This window comes from Neophocaena asiaeorientalis, unplaced genomic scaffold, assembly GCF_003031525.2.
Source record: "Neophocaena asiaeorientalis asiaeorientalis breed wild unplaced genomic scaffold, Neophocaena_asiaeorientalis_V1.1 scaffold357, whole genome shotgun sequence".
In the NCBI taxonomy this organism is placed as follows: domain Eukaryota; kingdom Metazoa; phylum Chordata; class Mammalia; order Artiodactyla; family Phocoenidae; genus Neophocaena; species Neophocaena asiaeorientalis.
Window position 1 is genome coordinate 1330363 of NW_020173270.1, and position 23784 is coordinate 1354146.

Sequence of the window (23784 nt, forward strand, 5' to 3'; positions counted from 1 at the left end):
GCCGCCGCCGCCGACGCTGCCGCTGCCGCTGCTGCTGCTGCTGTGTTCAGGCCTCGCCGGACAGGTAGGGGCCCGGCAGGCAGGTGCGGGCGCAGAGGGCTCCAGAAGGGGCGGGGGCTCAGGGGGCCCCGCAGAAACGGGACTGGGGGCTCCATGAGCCCCCCGCGGCTGCGAGGGAGGGGGCGTCGCAGCGAGGGAGGGGCTGGGACGTCCACCCTGGCTTTGGGAATGGGAAGGGGAGCTTCAGATCCAGCCTCAGAGCTGAGATGGTTTGGGAGACAACCTGATCCCAGCTTTGGGGTTCTCAACCTCTCGGTGACCCGGAGCCCACACCCGCCATCTCGCTCGAGCTAAGTGGGGTTGTGGGGGGACTTCAGGGGGCCTTGTGTGTCGCTTATCCTTCACTTCCCCCATCATGGTAGGAGGTGCCTGGCTTTTATAGCCCCCCACTCCTTGCCCGCACCCCCAAGGTGGGCAAGGGGGCGGGACTCACGTGTGAGTGACTGACGGGGACGTGTGTGAAGTGCTGGAGGGTGCTGGGTAAATGTGTGTGCCTACGTCTCACAGCTGGGTGTGACTGAGAGTTTGCGTGTGTGGCTGTGCAGGTGTGCCCAACCGTGCATGACTTGGGGCATGATTGGGGGAGGGTGTTTGTACCTGAGGCAGAGTCTGTATGTGACAGTGGGAGGCTGTGACTTGGAGGGCCGATGTGGAAGGCTTGGGAGCCTGAGACCGGGAGTTGTGTATCTGTGTGTGACCGGCTGTGTGACAGCAAGTGAGGACTGTATTAATCCCAGCGGTATGTGGGCAGCTGTGGCTGTGTATAAAGGACGGTGTGTGTCAGTGTCCCCATGACCCTGGCCCATCTGCCCGGGTGTTGTACAAAATGTGGGTGACCAGGTGTGTGGCTATGTGGGAGCTTTGGGTAACCATGTGTCATTCTGTGCCTAAGTCACTCTAAAAGCAGGTGTGCGGGGCAAGGGCTGTGTGTGCGAACATGTACATCCGTGTGTGTGTGTTGGTGCCTTGCACACTACATGCTTTCACAGGAGCACGTCTCCCTCTCCATGGTACCTCATCTCTTGGGCAAGAGATGGGGGCTTTTCAAAATGCGGGGGGGTGGTCCCAGCTTTCTAATGCTATTGGGAAACCTCCTTCCTCCTCCATCTTGGGGGTGGGAGCCCCCTAAGTTCTCCAAAATAATAAAATAATTATAATAACAGCTAACGTTTATTAAGTGCTTATTATATGCTGGGCACTGTTTCAAGCACACCGAATGAACTAAGACATCTAATCCTCTGAGAAGCTTACCTTCATTTTACAGATGGTGGGGGCTGAGGCACAGAAAAGTTAGGTCACTTGCTTAAGCTCAGACAGCTTGGGAGTGGCAGAGCTAGGGTTGAACCAAGGCAGTCCGGCTCCTTAGCCCACACATTTACCCTCTTGTTAAATAATCCACTCCATGGGTGTGAACAGTGCCTGTGTAAACACTCGGAGGGTTTCTAGGTAGAAGCTCAGAGGAAAAACAGTCCTGGCACCTTCTCTTTCCTGGCCAAGAGAAGAATCAGAACCTTGTACCCACACTGAGGGGGGCTATTGGGAGGGATGGAGATCAGACTCTAGATAGAAAGATTTCCAGGCTACAAGGAGACCTCGTGAGGTCCCCTCCCTCACTCCTCTGTTTCCCTATCTCAGGACCCACATACTGGCTGGGATGGGAAGTGTGCTCAGAGCCAAGCATCAGGCCACACATACTGGGTGCTCAACTGATAGGTGAGCCCCAAAGAAGTAAAGAGAGTCAGCTGAGCGAGAGAGACGAGAGACCGAAAGAGGTATACAATTGAGAGAATGGTGCATAAAAATGCACCAGGAGTGAAGTTGAACTGGGTCTCCAAGGAGGATCCTTGGAGCCACCACCTGGGGATTTTCCTCCACCCCTGCTGGCCCCTAGGAAACTCTAGATTTCCTGTTCGTTCGCCAAGATTGCCTAAGGGTGTGGGAGAGTGCAGTGAGAGGTGATGTTGGGTGACCCCAGAGGAGGGTGGGAGATGCTTGGGGGCAGGGCTAACATGAAGATGCATGAGATCCATACCAGGCTCTTTAGGGGGTGGGACTAAACTGGGTTCAGTGGAGGTGGGGCTAAATGGCCGGTGGGGCGGAGCTAAGCTGGGGTAATCAGTTGGGGTGAGGCTGGTAGGGTCCTGCCACCAACTACAGTGCCTCCAGGCGGCCGTGGGCACTACAGTGTTGTGTGCCCCAGCTTGCCCACCCAGCCTGGTGCCCCAGGGAAGGAAGAGGTCTGGAGAATGGATGCTCTGTCCCATCTCCGTCCCCTCCATCACTTCCCAGAACCCCCTCCTCGGTCCTTAATGGGCCCTGGTCTCCACCAGGAGTTCTTTCTAGAAATCATTCATTTGTCCATTCAATCAACAGATATGACGAAGCATTGGAGATATAGCATGGGCCAAGTCATCAAATCCCTGCCCTCCTGGAGCTGACCTTGTTGCAGGAGAGACAGACAAGAATCGAATAAATATATAATACAATGTCAACAGCTAAGTCAATATATAATACAATGCAAGTGGCATGAAGAATAATAAACAGGGCAAAGGGGATTAAAGTGTGATGGTGGTGCAGTGGGGGGCTCTTTTAGCAGGTGTGGTAGAGGCGGTGTCTCTAAGAAGGTGGTATTTGAGGCGACACTTGAAGGAAGTGAGAGAAGGATGCCTTCTGTATTCAGGAGAAGAGAATTCAAAGCAGAAATAGCAAGTGCAAAGGCCCTGAAAGTGGGAACAAGCATGGTATGTTTGGGGAGCACCAGAGAGGCTGGTGTGGCTGGATAGGTGTGAGTGAAAGGGGAGTTGCGGGGAGATGAGGCCAGGGAAGCCAGGAGGGACCAACCAAGTGGGAACTTGTGGGCCGTGGACAGCAGTTTGGATTTGACCCTGAGAACAGGGGAGTAGGACCTGTCAGAGGAGTTGTCCATCCCTCCAGGGTCTGGAGCTACCAGAGAGCTTGACAGGTCCAAGGCTTACCATCTTACCTGTGGGAAACATGCTCCCTTCCTGACCACTGGGAAGTCCTCCTTAAGATCTAGCTACAGGGCTTCCCTGGTGGCACAGTGGTTGAGAATCCACCTGCCAATGCATGGGACACAGGTTCGAGCCCTGGTCCAGGAAGATCCCACATGCCGCGGAGCAACTAAGCCCGTGCGCCACATCTACTGAGCCTGCGCTCTGCAGCCCGTGAGCCACAACTACTGAGCTTGCGCACCACAACTACGTGCCTAGCACCCGTGCTCCGCAACAAGAGAAGCCACCGCAATGAGAAGCCCGTGCACTGCAACGAAGCCCCGCTCGCCACAACTAGAGAAAGCCCACGCTTAGCAACGAAGACCCAATGCAACCAAAAATAAATAAATAAAATAAATACATTTACAAAAAAAAAAAAGATCTAGCTACATCTTTGGTACTGTCTGGGTTTGGGGTCACCTCTTTCGTGGATGGGACAAGAGGAGTAGCTCAGTTTACAATGCATGCCTCAGGACCTTTGCACTTGCCATTTCCTCTGCCTGGGACACTGATCCCCCAGGTAACCACTCAACTTCCTCCCTCTCCTTCTGCTTAAATGTCACCTCCTCTGAGAGGCCATCAAAAATAACCTCCCACTGCCACTTTCTGAGCTCTTACTCTGTGTTATTTTTCTTCATAGGCTTTGTCACTACATTTCCAGGATTTGTTTCTTCACCTATTGTCTGTCTTCCCTTAGAGGGGCAGCTCATCAGGGTCCAGTGGTCTTTGTTGTATCATCAATGCCTACAGCAGAGCCTGGCACATAGTAGGTTCTCAACAAATATCTGTTGAATGAATGGATGAATCCCCCTCCTCCTCCCACAGAATCTCTTTCTTTCTCAAACTTGTGTCAAGGGAGGGTCGGGGGAACAACTCTCCCCTTGGGCTATCCCATACCCATTTCAAGTCAACCACAGTTCCTGGATCAGAGGCATCAGGAAAACCCATCTTCTTCATCTGTGCCTAAAATTCCACCATTGCAGGGCACCACTATTTGGGGTTAAGATGCTGTTTCCCCCAGGGTGTCTTTAGAAAATGTAAATGTCCCAGGTAGATGGAAGTAAAAGGAAATCTTGAGGACTCCCAGATAATAAGTGAACTGGACATTTTCTTCCTAAGGAATGGTGGTGTTGATGCTGAGCCGAAGATGAAGGAGCTGGGGCGACACCTAGTGGTAGAATGAGGTTTGTTCAGAGACTGTGTACGTCCCTGTGACTGGGGAAGACGTGTGGGCAGATGCCCCTGGGTATGTGTGTCAGCCAGGGTCCTGATCAGGGTGTGAAGCAAACGGGGCACTTGCCTTGGGTGCAGGATTGAAAGGAGTGCCAAAAGACTCAGAGACCAAGATAAATACTATTTTAATGCAATATTTTAAGAAACTCAAAATTAATGCAAAAAATCCATGATGAACAAAATATCAAAATTTAAATAAAGGCAGGATCCACCTCTGCTCTTGCATGACTCACTTCGCTGTAACTCTGGCCCTATAGGAGTGTGTCTGTAGTGTCCATGGGGGTGTGTGTGTGTGTGTTTAGGGACAGTGTACTTGGCGTTGGCCAAACTGGACACAGGGACATGTGTGTGCCATAATCATGTTTGTGGGTGTGTGGGCACAGTGACTGTGTGTCCATACAGGTTGACCATGTGGGCGTGTGTGGATTTCTCATAATCCCAGCAGTTGGTGTTGGCAATGACTCTGTGTCCCCAGAATTCAGTGTCAGTGCCTGGGAGGCTGTAACTTGCTCTTTTCATTTATTCATGCATTCACGTATTCATTTAGAAAGCATCCATTGTGAGCCTTCTGTGTTTTGAGCCTTATACTGGACACCAAGGCTGGGTGGCTGCTTGAGCTCTCAAGGACTGGGATGGAAGATTTAACTTCTCTAAAGTTGAGCCTGGCTGTGCTGGGGAGAAGGGAGTTGTGACAAGGGCAGGAGATTTTGTTCCCATTTTTCAGGAACTCTTGTCCAAGAACATTGACATATCTTCACTCCCAGAGCGGAAGCCTGGTCTGTCTCACAACCTCGTCCATCCAGAGCTCAGCCACAAATCAAGGAGAAACCAGAGGAACAGAGAGGAGTCAGAATAGGTTCCATGAAGTCTGTGTGCAGAAACTGACTTGTGTTGCTTCTGGGAAACCCAGGAGGGTCTCAGTGCCTGTTAGCATCTAAGCCCTGCTTAACAGATGAGAAGACAGGGTGTCGCAGCGTGAGAAGAAAGAAACGAAGAGGCAAAGTCGGTTGAAGCGATTGAGTGAAATGGTAGATAGCTTCTTACCTTTTAGGTGCTGAGAGGATCCTGGTTGTTCCCAAGAAAAGTACACGGGGAGTACATGATGAGCCAGATTCTTTCTAGTCCTAATTTCTCTAGTAATTCCTATGTGAATGACACCGAGCGAGGTACTGGGGAAGGGGAGGGGTGCGACACAGCCCACTGTGGAATCGTTCTCAGGGCCAAGTAAGGGTGTGTGTGTGTGTGTGTGTGTGTGTGTGTGTGTGTGTGTGTTTAAATAAAAGCGTTTTTTAAATTGTGTCAAAATACACAGAATATAAAATTTACCGTCTTAAACATTTTTAAGTGTACAATTCAGTAGCATTAAGTACATTTGCATTGTGGTGCAAGCATCACCGCCAACCATCTCCAGAACTCTTTTCATCTTGCGAAACTGAAATTCTACCCACTAAACAACAACTCCCCATCCTCTACCCCCAGCCAGCCCCTGGCAATCTTCATTCTACTTTCTGTCTCTATGAATTTGACTCCTCCAGGGACCTCACATGGGTGGAATCGTGCAGTGTTTGTCTTTTTGGCTTATCTCACTGAGGATAATGTCCTCTAGGTTCATCCGTGTTGTAGCAGGTGTCAGAATTTCCTTCCTTTTTAAGGCTGAATACTGTTTCATTGTATGGTTGGAACACATTCTGTTTATCCATTTATCCTTCAATAGACCTATAGGCTGCTTCCGCCTTCGGCTATTGTGAATAATGCTGGTATGAACATGAGTGTGCTAATATCTCTTCAAGACCTTGCTTCTAACTCTTGGGTGTATACCCAGAGGCGGGTCTTCTGGACTGTATGATAATAATGTGTTTAACTTCCCGAGGAATATGCATACCATTTTCCACAGTGGCTGGACCGTTTTCCGCGCCCACCGAAAGTGCACAAGGGTTCCATTTTCTCCACATCCTCCCTAACACTTGTTAGTATTTGACTTTTTGATCCTAGCTCATCCTAAGGGGTGTAAGGTGGTTCTTCATCGTGGCTTTGATTTGCATTTTATTAAGAGTTAGCGATGCTGAGCATCTTTTCATGTGTTTATTGGCCATTTGTATATCTTCTTTGGAGAAATGTCTAGTCAGATCCTTTGTTCCTTCTCAAAACTGGGATGTTTGCTTTTTTGTTGTTTAAATAGAAGGTTTTAAAGCCAGGAATGAGACATGGTTGGATTTGTGTGAGGGACAGATCCTTTGACTGAAACTAGAGTAGGGACAGTAAAGGTGTGAAGACAATTATTTCAGGAGCTAACAAGACCTGAGGCAAGTTGGTGACAGCCAGAGGCATAGTAGGACTGATATTTGGGGGAGGACAGGGGGAATGTACCTCTCATTGTCTGGTGTCCAAGGTCCTCAGCCAGGACTACTGTCTCCTTTGGAATCTCCTCTTGGAATTCTGAAGCAGGCAGGAAAGCAGAGATGGCAAGAGAGAGAATTCCAGGGAAAATTCAACACCATTTCCAAACATTTGCTGTAACCAAGCAAAAAACGAAAAGCAGGCATAGGCTAGAAGATTAACACCATTTGTGTTCCAAGGGATGCAAAGCTGTGTATGTGCAGACGTAAATTCATGCCTTTCCTCTGTGTGAATGAAATACCGTGGAGACCAAGAAGGCAGAGTTGGTTGACAGAGACCACTTGGCTTCTTACAAAGGACAGTGAGTTTTGCTTGGTTTATGTTTTCTAGCTTTTCTACTGGAACTTCTAGCATTTTTACCTGCTGTACATCAAACAGAATTGACCCTTATGTTTTATACTTGATACCTTAATTCATATTTTTGAGTAAACTTCCTTCTTGACGTAAAGCATATCTACAAAGAAGTATGCAAATCATAAAGGTGCAGCTTGATAAATTGTCTTGAAGTGACATAATGTACTAGATCAAGAAACAGAACTTTGCAAGAATCCAGAAACCCCCTCATCCTCCTCCTAGTTGCCACCTGCCCCCTCAAGGGTAACAGCTAAGCTAATGTCTCTCATTATGCACTGGTTTGACCTGCTTTGTAACTTAATGAAGTCATTAAGCATGTAGTTTTTGGTGCCCAGCTTCTTTTGCTCCACGTGTTTGTAAGATTCCTCCGTATTATTGTTTTGTGATTGATTCTTTGTGTTTGTTGCTTTATGGTGTTCCGTTGTGTGGATATATCGCATGTGGTATATCCATTTCTACTGTTTCTTGGCACTTGGGCTGGTGAAGTTTGTGGCTGAGACAAAATGCGCTGCAATAAACACTCTGACACGTATCTTTAGTGAATGCTTGTTCACACTTCTGTTTGGTATATATGTACAGTAGATTCTCTATTCGCAGTAATTATGTTCTAGAAAGAATTAGTGAATACTGAATTAGTGAATACTGAATCATTGTGGGGTTAGATTCTTGCAAGCTTCTGGTCATGACATTTTTGTCGACCAAACAATATGCAACCTCCTTTTATGAATGTTTCTGTTTAAAAACACCTTATTTCATATACATTGTTGATTCATTGGCAACAAACTCACTGCCAAAGGCACTATAACTCATGCTTGAGTGAAGCTTATTGACAAGTTGTATTTTCTCTGGAAGACACGTTACAGCTTTCTTGCGTGCGCCTAGAGCACTAGACAGAACCTAGCGCTGTGCATGGGGCCACTTAAAATAGCAAGATAACCAATAAAAAGCACGAGAATGTGAAAATTTTGGCACTAAGTAGACTGTGAAAAAGACACTCGATTACAGTTATGAGAGCTAAAACAAGAAAGCCAGAGCATGGCTGTGGTGGATCTCCATTGGGAACCTGTGTGTCAGTGACTCAATTTTTTGCTACCCTGTGAATGTCCATGAATCACCATAAAAGCCCCATGAGGATTGATTTGGGGGTTACAAATAAATTGTAGTGAGTAGGCGAGTTTGACAATATGGAACCCACAAATAGTGAGACTCAAGTGTATATACCGAGGGGTAGAATTGCTGAGTCATAGGGGAGGAATATATTGAACTTTAGGAGATAACTGCTGAACAGTCTTCGAAAGTTCCAAAGACTCTTCAAAGAGTTTACCAATTTACTCTCTCACTAGTAGTGTCTGGGCATTCGAGTTGCTCTACATCATCACCAACACTTGGTGTTGTCTTTCTGTTTCACTTTAGACATTCTGATGGGTGTTTAGTGGTATCACATTTTGTATTTAATTTACATTTCCTGATGACTAATAATATTTAAATACCTTTTCACATGCTTATTGACCACGTGAGTATCCCCTTTTGTGAAATGCCTGCTCAAGTCATTTGCCGATTTCTCTATTAGGTTGTCTGCCTTTTTCTTATTAATTTTTAAGAATATATGTTTTTATACATCCAAATTTTATATCTGTTTCTCTCTCTTTTACATAAATTAAAAATTAGGATATCAGTTATTTGTTGGACATAGGATTGCAAATATCTTCTCCTACTATGTAGCTTGTCTTTTCATTCTCTTAGTGATGTCTTTCTTAAATAGAATTTCTTAATTTGAATGTAGTTTAAATAATTGTTTTTCCTTCAGGGTTAGTGCTTGTTAGTGTCCTGTTTTAGAAATCTTTGCCTACCTCAGAGTAATGAAGATATTCTTCTATATTTACTTCTAAAAGATTTATTATCCCTCACATTTAGATGTAAAATCTACATGGAATTGATTTTTGTATGTGGCTTGAGGTAGGGATCAACATTTATTCTTTCCCCTTTGAATAGGGCCAAATGACCCAGGAACTGGGTCTGTCTGGGATAGATTCCTGGGGACTGGGAAAAGTTCCTTAGCATCTCTGTGCCACTATTTCCTCATTAAAAAAATTGGAATTTAATCCTATCTACTTCACAGTGGTATTCCGAGAGTTAAATGAGATATTACATGTACATTGTTGCAGATGGTGCCGAGCTCATGATAAGTACTCAATAAACCTTAGCAATTATTGTTATTGTTTCTGAGAGTTATGAACTTTTTTCCTCCTGATAATTTTCAGGTCAGGGAAAAAAGATATAATTTATATACCATTAAATCCACCTGTTTAAGTGTGCTACTCAATGGCTTTTAGTAAATTTGCAGAGTTGTACAAACATCACCCCAATCCAGTTTTAGAACATTTCCATCACCCGCAAAAGATCCCTCATGCCGGGGGCTTCCCTGGTGGCGCAGTGGTTGAGAGTCCACCTGCCGATGCAGGAGACACAGGTTCGTGCCCCGGTCCGGGAAGATCCCACGTACCACGAAGCGGCTGGGCCCGTGAGCCATGGCCACTGAGCCTGCGCGTCCGGAGCCTGTGCTCTGCAACAGGAGAGGCCACAACAGTGAGAGGCCCGCGTACCGCAAAAAAAAAAAAAAAAAAAAAAAAAAGATCCCTCATGCCATCCCCACCCCATCCCCAGTTCCAGGCAATCACTAATCTAATTTCTGTCTCTATATATTTGCTTTCTCTGGACATTTTGTGTAAACTACTCATACAAAGTGTGGCCTTTTGTGTCCGACTTCTTTCACTTAGTAAAATATTTTTGAGGTTCATCCATGCTGTAGCATGTATCAGTAGTTCGTTCCTTTTTATTGTTGAAAGACATTCCATTGTATGCATGTACCACAGTTTGTTTATCCATTCACCAGCTGATGAGCATTTGAATTGTTTCATTCATTAGGAACAATGCTGTTATGAATATTCACATGCAAGTCTTTCCATGGACATAGGCTTTCATTTCTCTTGGGTGGATGGAATTGTTGGGTCTTATGGTAAATTTCTGTTTAACATTTTAAGAAACTGCTAAATTGTTTCTTAAAGTAGTTGCAGCATTTTATGCTCCCACTAGAAAGCGGTTTAAGTTTCTCCACTTCATCACGGATACTTGGTACTGCCTGTCTTTTTGGGGTTTTTTTTGTGGTACGCGGGTCTCTCACTGTTGTGGCTTCTCCCGTTGGGGAGCACAGGCTCCGCTCCGCGGCATGTGGGATCCTCCCGGACCGGGGCACGAACCCGCGTCCCCTGCATCGGCAGGCGGACTCTCAACCACTGCGCCACCAGGGAAGCCCTTGACTTTTGATTGAGGTTGTTCTGGCGGGTGTCATGTGCTATTAGTTCTGTGAAACGCACAAGTGGAGATGTCCAAGAAGCAGATGGGCATAGGGGTTTGAGCTCTAGATGGAGATCTGGGCTGCAGAAATGCTTTTGGGAGCCTCAGCTGTAGATTCATTTAGTCAGTCAATAAACAATTTCTTGAGCACCTACTATGTGCCAGTCACTGTACTAAGCCCTAGGGATGAGGCTGTAAAAAACACAGACATGTAGGACTCCTTGCGGAACTGAAAGTCTAGTGGAAGAGACAAACCATAAACAAATAAAAGTACAATATAATGTCACATGGTGATAAATGTTGTTCAAAAAAATAGAGCAGAGTAGGGGACGGGGGCAGAGGGGTTGCTGTTGTAGATGAGGTGGCCAGGGGATGTCTTTCAGGATACAATAGCCGGATCGCTCAGAGTCCAATCAGGGAAACAAACCAGTCTAGGTGTTTCAAAGAGAGGAAATTTAATATAGAGAATTGGTTAAGTGTGAGATGGAAGAGTTGAGAAGCCAAACTGATGGGATGATCAGGAATAAACCACAGCACAAAGCTACTGGAGGCACACGACAAAAGGGTAGTGTGATGAAGAAAAGTTTCTTGTGTGGGAGCTGGGATCATGGGATCATGGAGTAGGTATGGTCACTGTCAGAATACACACCCCCACCCTAAGCAGAAAGAAAGAGAAGAAATACCCTGGCCTCTCCCTTCCTCCCCACCCTCCAGTCTCCCTCCAGTGCCTCTCATTGGGTGAGACTAATAGGAAGCCAGTGTGCCAGGGAACCTGGGACGTGTAGTTTTCTGGGAAGGGTAGGGCATTGCTCTGACTTGCACACTGATAGTGCAGAAATATAAATGAAGTAAAGGAACAATCCACATGTGTATCTGTGGTAATAGTGCTCTGGGTAGAGCAGACAGCAAGTGCAAAGGTCCTGAGGTGGGGGTGTGCCAAATGGAACCAAAACCCTACATGTGAGTGTGATGGATGGTCCAGGCACAGTATACAGAATGACAGTGGCTAGGGACCTAGGACAAAGCCGTGGGAGACATTTAGGGAGAAGGCAGGAGACAGTGATAGTGTGGCCTTGAAGTCAAGGGACAAATGACTTTCAAGAAGGAGGGAATGATTCATGAAGGCTTACCTGTGAGAGTGACTAAATGAGGTCTTGTGTGAGGCTGTGGGACCAGCAAATCGTAAGGTCACTGGTGCCGTTAGTGAGAGGAGTTTTGGAAGCATACAGGAGGTGGGAGGTAAGGAAGCAGAGACAGCAAGTGCAGATGTGAGCGTAGACCACTCCTTGGAGGAGTTTGGCTGGGAGGAGGCAGGGCAGTTTCCTGCATCACCAATGGTGAGAGAGTGAGAGAGTATCATTGGGTTCCAGATTATCTAAACAGGAAGGGCTTGGAGCCCAGGGGTTTTGGGGTCTGAAATCAGACCCACCTAGGTCCAAATCCTGGGCTCCCATATATGTGCTGGGTCACCTTGAGCTGGTCCCCTCTCCTCTCTGAGCCTAGTTTCCTCTCTTGTAAATAGGGAAGTTGCTGTACTGTTCATGGGAGGTTGCATCCAGTACTCAGCAAGTGTGTTTGCAAAGTGTTCAGTACTCATAAATGCAAGCTGCAGTACAAGTAGGCAAGGAGAGATCTCATTTTTTAAAGCTCATTATCAGCTGCAAATAATTACAATGTCAGCTACTATTTATGAAACACCATGCTCCAGACACCTGGCAAAGTGCTTTACAAGCACCATCTCTCCCCAGTCTGCCCCAGTTCACTCTGCTGCAACCACACTGGCCTCGTTCCTGTTCCTTGAACACTTATCCTCCTGACCCAGGGCCTTTGCACTTACTTTTCTTGGTGCCTGGAACTCTTCCTTCAGATATCCAAATGGCTCCCTCCCTCACCTTCTTCAGGTCTCTGCTCAAATGTCACATTCCCCAACCACCTCGATTAAAGTTTTACTCCCCTACCTAGTCCATATGCCCCTTCCTCCCGATACCCTAGGTATTTTACTCCCCACCCCACCCCCATTTGTTGTCTGACTTATCCCATAGAATGTTCATCTCCACATAGGCAGGCATTTTTAAAAATAATTAATTAGTTAATTATTTTTTGGCTGCACTGGGTCTTTGTTGCTGCGCATGGGCTTTCTCTAGTTGTCGCGAGCAGGGGCTACTCTTTGTTGTGGTGCGCGGACTTCTCATTGCGGTGGCCTCTCGTTGTGGAGCACGGGCTCTAGGTGCGTGGGCTTCAGGAGTTCTGGTGCAGGGGCTCAGCAATTGTGGCTCGCTGGCTCCAGAGCACGGGCTCAGTAGCTGCCACACTGGGGCTTAGTTGCTCCACGGCATGTGGGATCATCGCGGACCAGAGCTCCAACCTGTGTCCCCTGCATTGGCAGGCAGATTCCCAACCACTGTGCCACCAGGGAAGTCCCAGGCAGGCATTTTTTAAATCTGTTGTTTACAGTGCTTGGGACATAGTAGATGTTCAATAAAGCTTTCACTTGATTCTCAGGACACAGGAGCCATTTACACGAATTAGGTCCATGGGTCCTTAAACCACCCACTTTGCAGATGAGAAAACTGAGGCAGAGAGAGGTCATTGCTGGAAGTCCCATAGGGGCAGAACCTGCCTCTCCCTGCTGTTAAGCTAAAAAAAAAAAGGATACTTCAAGACCCCCACCATCCCTACCCCCATGTTCAGCGCTTCTCCCGAGGCGAGCCCTCGGTGAGCTGCCACGGCCCAGGGAAAGGCCTGAGTCATCGCCGCCTCGGCGGCGGCCGCGAACTGAGGGCGACTGCAGCGGCCGCGGCGGCAGCGCGAGGTGATGCGGGGACGCCACGAGGGGGCGTGAGTGCAGGGAAAACAGAGGAAATTAAACCAGCCGGGCTCTCCTCCTGGCGGCCTCGCCGCCCCGCCGCCGGCTGGTGCGTGGGTGCAAAGCTGGGGGCACTGCACTCCCCCTTCCTTCGAAAGGGCGGGCCCCGGAGCTGCTCCCTGGGGTCTGGAGGAAGGTCCGAAGTATCAGTTCCCCGCCCCCACCCCTAGTCCAAGTTGTGAGTGGAGATCCAGCTGGGACTTGCCGGCAAAAGGCTAGCTCCCGTGTCGGCCGTCCGGGGTTGTAATGCCGCCCCCTGGAGTCATGGGGGTCCTCCTGCTGCAGAAGTGACCCCACTCCCCATATCCCAGTAATCGCCTGTTGCTTTCGGACCTGCCACTCTGCGCTTCCCTCGTTCGGAAACAACCAAGCGGTCCCCAAAGTGGTCCTGGTACCAGGGAAGCCCCTTCCCCGAGGGAAAAGGAAACACTTGGCCACCCGATTCAAGGGAGCGCACTGGAGCCCACCGCCCCATACCTGCTCTCCCGGGTTTTAGTGAGCCGGGGTCGGTGTCCTAACAGTAGGTGGGTGGGGACTTGCCGACTCCGGCCCCCTGCCAGCTTTGGGTGCACGGGGTGGGGCGGCTGCCCATTTAAACGCAGGCCGAGCGCCCGGGGCTCTGAAAGGGGCTGTGAGCGGAGGGTGGCCCGGGAATACCTCGCTTCGGGGGGCAGGGGCGGGAACACCGCTGGGGGCGGGGAAACCCTGCATCAGCAGCCCCCGGGGGCCCCCGCCCCCCAGCTTCCCGGCGCGCCCGGCCGGGGAGCGCCCTCCTGGGGCTGGGGGCTGGACGCGGAGGCGGAGGAGCCCTAGGACCCGCAGCCACCTCCGCGCCTTTTATTATTGTTATTATTATTATTTCTTATTATTAGTGTGCAGTGTCCGAGCGGCAACAACGTACTAGGCTCGCTCAGGCCCCGGGGCGCAGGCGGAAGGGCTGCGGAATTCAGCCTGGTCCCGGCTGAGTGGGGCGGAGCTGGAGGGTAGATTCGGGCGGCCGGTTGGAACCCTGCCTCCGAATAGGGAAGTCTCCGGGTCTCCGAGGGTCTCCACCTTCAGCATCTCTCCCTGTTTGTGTCTCGGTGTCTCTGAGTAGCCCCTTGTCTGTCTGTCTCTCTCTCCCTCTCTTCTCTCTCTGTCTCTGTCTCTCCCCGTCTCTGTCTCTATGTCTCTCTCTATCTCTCTCTGTCTCACTCTATTCTTTTTCCTCTGGTTTGCGTCTCTATTTTCCTCTCTGTCTCTGTCGCGCTGTCTCCGACTTTGTATCTTTTTTTTTCTGTCTCTCCTTTTCTCTCCCCTGCACAACACCCCACCCCCTGCATCTCCCTCCTCATTACCTGCCTCACCACGTGCTGAATATTTATTCCCATAACTGACCCTCCGTAGGAGGCCCGGTCTCATACTGGGGTGGGAGCCGGGGCTGGGGCTCATGCTGCCCCCAGAAACTGCAGGATTGCCCCTTCCCCCGTCCCATCCTATCCTCTTCTATCACCTTCATCCTCCAGCTTCCCAAGCCACAGAGTTTGGCTGGGCGGTGAAGGGGGGCAGGATGTGTGTGTTGGGGGGCACTCCCTCGGGGTTAATAATGGTGGTCCTGGGGTCCTGGGGAGAGGGGAGGAGACATCCTCCACTGCAAACTTCCCTCAGCCTCCTCCAGATACGCCCCTTCCCTCCCATTCCTTACCCTCTTCAATCTGGTTTCGGGACTCCTCCCAATACCTGGAACTGGGATTCATGGAGGCTCCCTCTCTTGCTTGATGTTCCGCCAACTTCATCAGCCCCCCTGTTTAGCCTCCACCTGCCCCACACTGAAAGCTAAGAGGTCTTTGCTCCCAAGCGTTGTGGGCAAGTGGAGAGGGGGGTGCCCTGTGCTCAGGCTTTGTCCAGCTCCTGGAGGGAATTGTCCCTGGGCTTGGCCCAGGTGAGGGCTTGCAGTTTAAATCCTCAGAATTGAAGCCAATGTGTGAAACAGTGTTTATCTGTGTGTCTGTCACATCAAGCGATATTTGAATATGTCCTGGTGTATCTATCTATGCATGGTGTGTGTATGGGTGTGTGTGTGAGTGGAGAGTGTGAGAAAGTGTATGTGCTTTGCTAGCATGAGGGCATAAGTGTGTCTGCCTGTATATGAGGGTGCATCCCAGAACGAGTGTGGGTGTGTCCCTGAGTACTCGCTATATCTGGGTGTGGATGTATCTGCAGTTGTATGTCCCTGACTATGGGTTTGCATGTATGTAATTGCATGTGTGCATATAAGTTTATATACACGAGTCTGAGACAGACTTCTTGCTATTGCCTTCTGAGGGGGGGAGAGAGATGGTGTCTCATTGAAATCAGAAGCCAGATTCCCCTCCCCTACCATCTAAAAAGTTTGAGTCAGTGTAAATGTGTTCATGTATTATGTACAGCATGTGTAAATGAGAGCATGTATGTCTGGGGAACGCGTACATAGTGTATAAGAGCATGTCTCTGAGTTATGATTTTGTGTGGGTATATGTGTCTTTGCAAATAGGTACAAGTACATGTTTTGTGCATATAAATGTGGACATGTATGTCTTTAGAAGTGTGTGCATATATGTTCAAGTGTGTATCTGTGAATGGTCTATGAATGGTGTGTGTGCCTAGTTTGTATGCATGTGGGTGGATTCCTGTGTGTTTCATGATTTTTCTGTAAGTGTGAGTGTGTGTGTGTACCCAAACTGACCTGGTCTTCACTCTAGCCCATCTGTAGCTAACAGGACCTTGATTCAATGCTTCCATGAAATCACCTGCTGAAAGCTAATAGTTCTCCCATTCCTGAACCCCACCCCATCCCTCAGTCTCACTAAGCCTTGCCAGAAGAGCTCTATGGAGTGAGATGCCAAGTAACTCAGGGTAGCACCTGGGAGGGGACTGTGACATGAGGGTGCTCAGGAAAGTGCCTTGGGAGTCTGATAGACATAGGTTGAAATCCAGACTTTCCCTTAACTTGCTCCACGACTTGCACTCTGGCCCAGTGACATCACCGTTCTGAGGTGTGGTTTCCCATCTATGAAATGAGAATGATAATTCCTACCTCACAGAACTGTTGTGGGTAAGAGGTCTACCATCCAGCCCTTCATCCATCCATCCTTCCATCTATCTCTCCATCCATCCATCTTTACACTCATCCTTTCATCCACCCATCCATCCGTCCACTCACCTATCCATCCATTTACCCATCCATCCATCTCTCCATCCTTCCATCCATCTCTCCATCCAGCTCTCCACCCATCTATCTTTCCATCCACCCATTATCCATCATCTGTCTCTCCATTGATTCTTCCACACATCCATCCTTCCATCCATCCATCCACCCATTTTGTTTATTCAACAGAATAATTGAGTACCTCCTCTATGTCAAGTGTGTATATGCTTGAAAATCCCAGCTCAGTGCCTGACATAGTAAATGCTCAGTTAGTGACAGGACTCTGAGTCAGATGAATCTGGGTTTGAATTCTGGTCCTGCAATTTACCAGTGGTATGACCTTGGGGAAATTATTTAATCTCTCTAAACTCCAATAACCTCATTAGTCAAGGGGAGTTCAGAGTCCCCATTAAGCCATAGGATCCATGAGAACATCTGTGTTTTACTCACTATTGAACCCTAAGCCCTGATGCAGAGTAGGCCTACAATAAATATTTGTCAAGTGGCTGAATCAACAATCACATCTTCATAAGGATTCCATCTTCAAATGGAAAGATAGCTGGGTGCATAGTAGGTGTTCAGTAAGGAGAGTTTGCTCTGTTTGACATTGTAGCCAAGCACGTAATAGGTGTGGAATAAATATTTGTCAAGTGTCTAAATCAAGAATGCACCTTCCTAAGGATCGGGGAGAACAAATGGAAGTGAGGAGGCACAGGGTCGATGCTCAGTAAGGAGGAGTTGTGCGAAGCTACAGAGCACCGACGTGGGTAAGCTGAGGGGTTCTGGAACCCAGGTAGTGAGAATTCCCAGTCATGAGGCAGACAGCTGGATGCTGGTCTGGACTTTAAAAACGATCTCTGTGAGGTAAGGGTGAGCCCAGACCCTCAGGCCATTCTTGTCTCTGGTTTCCCCTCCCCGATCTGATCCAGAGAAACAGTTTAGCATTCTGAGAGATTCTGAGAGATGGTGTTACAGATCCTCCCCGAAAGGGGGGCGGGGAGGGAGAAGCTGCCACTGCTACTACCTTTGGCCAACTCCCAGCCGTAAACCATCCCTGTGGGATGGAGCCTTCAGTGGAATGGCTTCTCACCTGGGGGGTCATAAATTCAGAACCAGACTAAGAATTGTCAGCCCCGTGGCCAGCAGCTGCCGTCATTACGGGGCCTGAAGTGAGTTACCTGCATCCTGTATGTTATGCCCTTGTCCATCCCCTCCTCCTTGAGGGATGGATGGAAGGAAGGGGAGATGGAGGAGGGATATTCTGTTTGGGGAGGACCCTTTTCCTCATGGGAGGAACAGGGAGGGTCTGAGCAGCTATCATCAAGAGGCTGTTTGAGGACTTCCCAGTAAAAACCAAAGTTCAGAATCTATGTGTTTTCTTGACAGTTTTCTGTGCAGGGGGGAAGGACCCCAATACTCAGGAGCAGTCAAGAGAGGCAAGGTAACGCTGCCATAACAAGTGGCCTCCTATCTCAGTGGTTTCATACTGCACAGGTTTATTTTGTGCTTGAAATATGTATCCATGTTGGCTGGAGAGCTCTGTCCATGGTCGTCATGGACCTGGAATGGTGGAGGCTCTATGGTGACATGATCACTGAAGCGGGGAAAGGAAGGTACAGCGTAGCCCCCACTGGCTCCTAAAGCTGTTCCCTAGAAGTGACACGTCACTTCTGCTCACATTTCATTGGCCAACACAAGTCACATGGCATGCTTAACCTCAAAGAGGGTGAGAAGTGTGGTCCTACTATGACCCGGACAGAGAAGAGTGGCCCAATATTTATGAGCAACCCTAAATACACTACTGATCCCCTCTTCCTCTTATTCTACAACAAGAATTCTCTTGGAGGGTATCTCCATTCATTCATTCACTCACTCATTTATTCAACAAATATTTATTGAGCACCTACTATGTGCCAGGTGCTATTCTAAGTGCCAGGGATATGACAGTGAACAAAACAGACAGAAATCCTTGTCTTTGTGGAGCTGACATTCTAGGGCAGGGTGGGGGAGAAATAAATAAGTATACAGATAAATTTATAATACATGGTGATACATGTACTATGAAGAAGCATAGAGCAATATAAGGGGAGTGGAGAGTGCTGGGGGGGACTATTTTAGATTGAGTAGGTGACATTTGAGCAGAGATCTGAAGGAAGTAAGCAGAGGGAACAGCAAGTGCAAAGGCCCTGAGGTGGGAATATGCCTGAAATTTTGGAGAGTCAGTGAGGAAGCCAGTGTGGCTGAAGCAGAGTGAGTGACGTGGGAAAGTGAGAAGAGATGAGGGCAGGGAGGTGGTGGGAGCCACATCATGTTCGGAGGAGAGGGACTTGCAGGGATTTTAGATTTAACTTGCAACTTCACACGCATTCCCTCTCCTCATTTCACGCTTTCCTTCTCAACATGCACTTTTAACCTTCTAACATTCACGGTGTAGTTGACATTTATTTTGTTGTCTGATTCTCCCCACTGTAATGTCAGCTCCATGAGGGCAGAGATTGTTTTAAAAATCCATTTATGTTGACAGTTATAGTTCCAGTGCCTGGCACTGGGTCTAGCACATAGTTGGTGTTCAATAAATACTTGTTGAGTGAATAAATGGGATGCCAGGGAGGGTGCTAAGCAAAGGAGGGATGAGACTTAACTCAGGTGTTCACAGTTTTTCTCTGGCCCCTGTGGGGAGGACAGACTGTAGGAGGTGAGGGTGGGAGCTGGGAGACTGGGGAGGTGGCCACAGCACTGGTCTAGGTGAGTGATGATGGGGGCTGGACCAGGGTAGGGACCAAGGAGGTAGAGAAAAGTAGGCGTATTGTGGATTTGACCCACACCTGCCTATTCACCTGTTCCTAACTGTGGACTTATGGCTTTTGCTCAAACATCTCAATATGTCAGGAAATATTTATTCAGCGCCTGCTTTGTACTGGGAAGGGTCCTAGACTATGGAATATAGAGATGAATAATGCCCCAACTTCAATCAGATCGCTGTCTCATCAACAGTACTTGTGACACGACACGGTATGTGTAGAGACAGAGATATTTCTGGAGTGCTGTTGGGGCACAGAAGAGGGGCACTGAAATCAGCCAGGTTGCAATGGAAGGTTCTTGGAGGTGGTGATGTCCAACTGAGTCTTAAAAGTGGAGAAGGAACTGGCCAGGTGAAAACAGAGCAACGGCATTCCAGACAGAAAGAATAGCACGGACAAAGGCTCAGAAGTGAGGGACGTCCTGTTGAGGACGGACACTGCAAGCTGTTCGGAGTTGCTGAAGACAATGTGCCAGGTTGGGAAGAGTGTGGAAGTGGCCTGAGTGGCCAGAGGGGTCCATGTCACAAAGGGATTTGGACTGAGGTGTCTGTACTTCATTCTGAGTGTCAAAGGATGGGAACTTGAAGGGGTTTGGAGCAGGAAAGGAATATGAGGCTGTCAGTTGCATTTTTCAAAAGACCTGATTGTTAGAAAATCCTTCTAGATTGTGAGTATGAAATTTATCTCATTTTAACATTTTCCTGTCTCACTTGCACCAAATCTAAACTCCTTACCCTGGCCCAACTTGGTAAGCCTCAGTTTCTTTATCCATAAAATGGGGATAATAGTAGATTGTACCATATAGCATTGTGTTCAGCCATGTGCCTGGCATGTGGAAGATGCCTATAAGGTTCGCTATTATTATTATCACTAGACCCCTGCCTGAGTCTCAGATCTTGGATCACTCTTCCATCCCTTGCTGCTTTTCCTGCCTCTGGAACTTTCCACCTGTTCCCATCCTCTGGGAACATCCTTCCTCCAGTCCTCCCTCTAGCCAGCTCCTTCTCACCCCTCCTGTTCCAGCTCAAATGTCACCTGCTCAGAGACAGCTCCCCTGACCACCCCAGCTACAGTGTCCCCACTTTATTATTTGAACCTGTTCTATTATCTTCTCAGTACTCATAATGATCTGAAATCATCTTGGTAATTGTTTGTTTACCACCAACAGAACGGAAGTGCCACCTGAATGAAAACTTTGTCCGTCTTGTTATTACTGGGATTTTCTCATTTGGGGCCATAGGTATTTCCTGAACGGTCTCAGTTCTGCCCCATGAGACCACTGCCCCTTTGTCCTCCTGGTGAAACTTCTGAGCCTTGATGAGTATTTCTGTGACCACTTAGTCTTCTCCCATTGCTCAGAAGTGTCTGCTTCTTATAGTTTTTTTTTTATCGTGTCTTTGTTTCTCAACCCTTCTCTGTTTGAATGGATGTCCAACAAATGTGCACATTGTCACTTTCTCCATCTCTGTCTCTCAGTCTATGTCTGTCTGTCAGACATAGATCTTGCCACCAGAGAGCAGAGTCATCCCTGACTAGCAATCACTGAGCTCTTCTGTGTGCCAAGTCCTGTGTTGGGGGCTGGGGATACAGCAGTCAACAAGAGAAACTTGATCTCTTTCCTCACAAAGCTTCATAGGGAGACACAGTGAACTTGGAATTGTGCAAATGGCTATATAATTAAAGATTGGTGGGGGCCGTGAGGGCAGAAAGTTGGGAAGGGTTAATCAAGGAAGGCTTCCCTGAGGAGGTGATGTTTGCCCTGAGACATGAAGGATGAGTAAGAGTTGGGCAAAGACAGAGCTGGTAACGTGGAGGGAGAGAGGCCAAGAGAACAGGGTGTGTGAAGGTGTTGGGATGGGATGGCAGGTGGTGTGTGAGGATCTGGCGAGATAGGCAGATACCTGACTACCACTCTAGACCCCAAGCTTGATGCAACACATAGAAATGGCTTGAGATGCTGCCTTTGCCCATACGGTTGGCACCAACAACAGCACCATGGACAGCTACCAAGGGAGGGTGGTCTGGGCTTTGGGGCTGCTTGAGTGTAGTTAAAACTGGCTTCCTCCTCTTCCAAAGGGAAGCTCTGGTTTCTGCGTCTTGGTGTCTTCATGCCCCCAGCATCCTTCTCACCTCCTGCCCTGGGCGGCTGACGCCTCTTTGTGAAACTCCAAGAGAGGAGCAACCGCAAAGCTGGGCGAGGAAAAAGCAGGCTTCTGGGGGAGGCTCAGGCGTTTTGAGAGAGTCTAATGTGGCATTGGGTGTGTTTGTGTGTGGGAGTGAAGAAGCTGCCACTGGGAGATCTGAGGGACCAAGCTGGTTCTCAGTCCTTGTCTCTCTCTGTCTCAGCCTTGATGCTTCTCTATTTTTAAACTTTGTATTTTGAGTCTGTCTCTGTGTGTGTCTCTCTCTCTCACATATCTCTGTCTCATTAGTTGTCTTTATTCCTCTCTGTCTTCACTCTGTATCTACAACATATGATAGACGTTCAATAAATGTTTTTTGAGTGAATTTTGATTGTTATCTCTCTCTGCCTGTGTCTCATGTCTGCGTCTCTTTGTCTCTATCCTGCTCTCTGTTTTCTCTCCATCTCTGTCTTGTCTCTATCTCTGTCTCTAAGTCTGTTTCATCCTTTCTGTGTGTCTCTATCTCTATGTGTCTCTATGTGCCATCTCTGCCTCTTTGTGTCTGTGTCACTATATCTCTTCCATCTCTGTCTCTCAGTCTATGTCTGTCTGTCAGGATTCTGTTTCTCTCTCTCTCAAATTCTGTTTCCATATCGCCATAGTTACTGTATCACGGTCCAGGACCCTGGCAGGGAGTTGGGGAGAGACTCAAATTCTCAGACCTAAGAGGGCTCCTGAGACAGGACAGGGCCAGAATGTATGTTGGGTGTTGGGCAGGATTCAGTGAGTGGGACAGGATGAGCCAGACCAGCATCAGCCCTTGAAGGCCCTGGCGGGGGGACAAGGGAGGAGATGTTTGTACCCCTGGAGGTGCTGGGAATGGGGGCCGAGCTTTGATTTCAGACCCGGGGTAAAGGGTGGGTGGGTGCCCAAGCTCTAGGTGACCCTGTGTCCTCCCCCACCATTCCCACTCCCCTCTGCTGCCCGGGAGGGCATCCCTCTAGGACCCAGCCACCAGGCCCCAGCGCTGGCTCCAAGATGGAACAGCTGTCTGGGCTGCAGCTGCAGAAGCTCATTTTGAACAAGGGAGATGATTGCAGGAGTGAGTGGGGGAGGGTGAGAGACGGGGAGGGTTGCAAGGGCCAAAGAGGAATCAGGCCTGATGGTTGCTGCTGCTGCAGCGGGTATGTTGCCCAGGAGATGGGGAGACTGGGTGAGGCAGAAAAAGGCAGAGGGAGGTCTGTCGGCCCACGCGCGGTCCATCTGTCTGCACTTCTGGTCCTCCCTCGTGTGAAGTTTTTCTGCCTGTCTCTGGCTGTCTCTCCCTCTGCCTGTATTTCAGAGCTTGCATCTCTGACTCTGCCCGTGTCACTCAGACTTTGTGGTTCTTGTTGTGACACCTTCTGCCCTGTATTTCAGTTTCCCCATCTCCCTGTCTCTCTGGCTGCCACTCCGCCTGGATCTCTGTGTATCTCTGAGCCTCCTCGCCTGCCCCTCGGTGTTGTCTTCATTATCAGAAGCACGGCTAAGTCTCCAGCAGCCCTTCGGACTGCTCTTTCTTTTGTTGTCATTTCTGCGATACTCAGGGGTTGGAGACAAATAGAGATGGCAAGTTCCCAGGAAATGATGGGATCGTGTCCTTCCATAAAGGGATATTTACAAAGGTATCTCAATTAAGACTAATTAATTAAGCGAGTCACTTCCCCTGCCCTCTCCCCAACCCTGAGGTCCCGCAGCCTCCTGGGAGAAAACCAGCCAATGACTGGATGGCAGTCTGGTGCTCAGGTAGTGTCTCAATGTTTAATTTATAACAGCCTTCTCCTTGCTGCCCTATCAATCCATCCGGAAGGGCAAGGTGGCCTCAGGCGCGTAGACTCAGGCAGAGGCTGGAGACCTGCTGGTCCCCCAGAGCATGCAAAGGCATGTGTGCATATGTTGGAGCCTGCCCTGCATGTCAGGGCGTGTTGGGGTATGTCTTCATGGCAAACATGTCCCTTCGTGTAAGGAGAGTCCGATGGCCACCAGGCATATCTGAGCACACGGGACATGTTGGAGCAGGTCAGAGCGTGTCTCTCATGTGGGGAGTGCCTGAGCATGAGGACCCCAACAGAGGATGTGGCACATGGCAGGGCACAGGGCACAGGACGGCTCCTATGCCATGCAGTGAAGGTCTACACTTGCAGGTTAAGCATTTTTCCTCAAGTGCAAGGCAAACTATGTCTTGCAGGACCCCCCTGGCAGGGATAACAGAGCCATAACAATATCTACAACTTCCAGGAGGAACTGGTCACTCCCACCCACTGCCACCCCTGCAGCTATTGCACTCTGAGTTTCCACATCCCCTTCAGCACTGGTGGGTCAGGAGAGTTGAGTTCCAGCTCTTTTTTTTTTTTTTTTTTTTTTTTTTTTTTTCCCCCCC

General features: G+C 48.8%; 1 protein-coding gene across 1 annotated transcript in view; it reads left to right on the top strand.

The window, feature by feature from the left end:
- The window catches only part of OLFM2 (olfactomedin 2), a 61512-nt gene continuing 37728 nt past the window's right edge, over positions 1-23784 (top strand). Inside the window, exon 1 of the mRNA XM_024745875.1 lies at positions 1-64. The gene's annotated coding sequence lies outside the window, so the exon portion shown is untranslated. The remainder of the gene's footprint in view (positions 65-23784) is intronic.